Genomic DNA, 1,013 nt, shown 5'->3' with positions numbered 1-1,013 from the left:
ACCTCATGCATCCTGTTCTACGACCCTGAAGCCATCCTTCATGTGTTTCTTCAGTTTTTTTCATATCTGTCGCTTTCAACTTGAGTCAAAACGTGACCTAACTCCCTCCAATCTGTGTTTTCATTTCGTGCTACAGACACGTGTCGTTTTGGCATTCTACTCAGTTCCTGTACTTTTTCTGTTTGTATCACTGAGCACACAGCATTGCCACTTTTAGTTACATAGAGGTGCTGCAAGGTAAGCTTCTGTGGGCCTAATCTGTGAATTTGTGTGTCATATATGAAGGATCTTTGTTTAAATCTTAGGGTGTTGTGATACTCATCAAAAGCAAGTGGTCGGGAGTCTGGTGGCAAATACTTCTCTGCCAACCTCTGTAGAGGCTCTAATGGTGGAAGGTCTAGAGTCTAATAGTAGTGGGGCACTCCTTTTCCCGCACTGCTATAATTAATCTGTCCCTCTTCTTCTAGGATGGATCGTATATACATTGGTTTTTACAGCTCTTGCCACTTTCTCTATGCACTAGCAGTAGCCCTTCTGTTAGAGATTTTACACTAGTGTGACCTGATGCAGACTTAACTATCAGGGTCTCTTTTGAAAATTTCAGGTTATTAGCTTTTTGATTTAGCACGGTTTTGCATGCACCTGTGTCGCATAACATAGTTACATAAATTTTTAGTATGGGTCTCTCTCCTAACAGTGTAACTAGTTCATGCACGTTAAACACTTCTGTATCATCCTGTTTTTCCTCACTTCCTTGCTCTCTGTCTAGTCAATCTTCGTTCCTACCTTCTCTCTAAGAAATCCCCTGTCAAGATGTGATCTCTCTGCAGGATACAAACACTGCTCCTGCTTTACTTCTATGATATTTACTGACACGTGCTGACCAACACATCACGACTTTGATTTTATTTATCAATTATGCAACTAAATTGTCTTCAACGTACCAACATAGTCTCAGCAGACTCTGACATCAATTTTACGTATGGTTTCAAAACATCATAATGGAAACCTGG

This window comes from Haplochromis burtoni, unplaced genomic scaffold (assembly GCF_018398535.1).
Source record: "Haplochromis burtoni strain Fernald_Lab_line unplaced genomic scaffold, NCSU_Asbu1 Contig_237, whole genome shotgun sequence".
Lineage (NCBI taxonomy): Eukaryota > Metazoa > Chordata > Actinopteri > Cichliformes > Cichlidae > Haplochromis > Haplochromis burtoni.
Note: the sequence above shows the minus strand (reverse complement) of the source record.